Source organism: Microtus ochrogaster, unplaced genomic scaffold, assembly GCF_000317375.1.
Source record: "Microtus ochrogaster isolate Prairie Vole_2 unplaced genomic scaffold, MicOch1.0 UNK4, whole genome shotgun sequence".
In the NCBI taxonomy this organism is placed as follows: Eukaryota; Metazoa; Chordata; class Mammalia; order Rodentia; family Cricetidae; genus Microtus; species Microtus ochrogaster.
The window spans coordinates 7,146,437-7,148,426 of record NW_004949102.1 but is presented as its reverse complement, the minus strand read 5'-3'; positions in this window follow the sequence as shown (position 1 = coordinate 7,148,426).

Below are 1,990 nucleotides of genomic sequence, written 5' to 3'. Positions count from 1 at the left end.
CTTCAGCTTCCAGCCTGAGTCTCTCCCTTTCCCATCTCGGTCCCCCAGCCTTGCTCCATACTCCCCACTCCCCCCGCCCCGTCTTTCTCTATCTCTGTCTCTCTCTGTTTCTTTCTGCTCTTCTCCCTTCTCTCCTTACCTCCTCTCCCCTTCCCATCCATACCCACTAAATAAATATCCAACCTTACTCTGCATGGCATGCCTATCTTGCCTGTTGCATGGCTCCCTGCCTGGCACCAGCCACCTTCTGAGACCTGCAGTGTGGTCTCATTGCATGCCCATCCGTCTGTCTCTCTTTATGGAACTCACTCCCCCTCTGGCCCACTGCAGCCACTTGGGACAGTGCCATCCCTGCCTGGGATTGGCTGCCCACTGCCACCGCTTGGAGACCTGGAGCATTTCTGCCGCTGCAGCCACTTGAGGGTCTGCAGCATTTTACTTGATGCATTACAACTATCATGGCTGGCCTGGAGTCCCACCCTGAGAGTGACACTGGGCTTTGCGTGAAGGCAACATCACCTATGACCAGCATTTACAGCCTTGGTTTCCTGAGCAATTTCCCACCCCACCAATTCTGCACTGTCCTCTTTAGTCCCAACCTCGATGTCTATGCTTTTGTTTCTTATCTAACCTCATCTACGTCTCATCCATTTGGTTTGGGGCAACTCTCTCCTTAGATATCCTCCCACCTCTGTTTAGTGTTATTTAAGACAGATTCTCCTGTATTCCAGGCTGATCTCCTTGAACCCCTGATCCTCTTGCCTTTACCTCCTTAGTGCTGGGATCACAGGCACGTGCCTCCATATCTGGTTTATGTAATGCAGGGGATGGAACCCAAAGCCTCACGCATGCTCTTTATGTATCCTGTCAAGCCACTCTATCTACCTCTGTTTTCTGTTGATGTTCACACAGATAATCCTAGTTAGACCCCAGTAGTGGAGACATCTACATTGGTTCCAAAGTCTTTGCTATAATTAGTTAAGGAATCAGCCCTTGCCAAGGGGAATCCTGGGTCCCAAGTCACAGCCTGTCTGTTCTCCATGCTAGTCCTTTCCCTGCCCCTCATGGAAGTTTTAGTCCTTAGTATCAGGCTGCATGATCCACCACAGATGGTAATCTAGTCCTTCTCCAAGGCCTGCACCCTTGTTTGAACTCTAGCCCCATGACCAGAGGTCATGTCACATCTTCTTATCCTTGCTAGCCCTCTCTAGGATCTGGGCCTTGTTTTATAACACAGCTGGGTGCCTGCCATCCACCTGGAAAGTGATCCACAGAATGGCTACCCATCCATTTTACTCTTAAACTCTTCATTGGCACCACTACCACCCAGCGCTAGGGTCCCCAATTTAAATGAAAATTCTAGTCCCAAGCTTGCCTAGATCTCAGCTATTTGTACTAAAGGTCCTCTCTTCTACCAACTTTCAGACAGGCTCTTCTGAGTCCTCCTCTTGACCAGGTTTCAGCTTGGCCCTGTTCTGTCTGAACTACTGAGCTGGTTTAGCAAGAATCCTGGTAAGTTCATGGCTGACCATACTTGTGATGGTTAAGTCCCACCTTCACCACGAATTACATTAGAGGCGTGATGTGGTGGCCCACACTGTTAAGCACAGTACCCGGGATGTTGAGCCAGGCCGATCTCTGAGTTTGAGGCCAGCCTGGACTATATAACGAGTTCTAGGCCAGCCAAGGCTACCTAGAGAAACCATATCTCCAAAAACAATGTTAGGTAAGTTTAAAAGGGATTATCCATTATCCTTTAGTAGTTTCCAACCAAGGACCCTCCTCACCCTGCCCCTGGCTGTGTATCACTTATCTTGTATTAGGCTTTCATTTCTATGTAGCTCCTTTATTGATCTCTATTGTAATAGTGTCAAATAAAAATTTTCTCCTTGGGCTGGAGAGATGGCTCAGCGGTTAAGAGCATTGCCTGCTCTTCCAAAGGTCCTGAGTTCAATTCCCAGCAACCACATGGTGGCTCACAACCATCTGT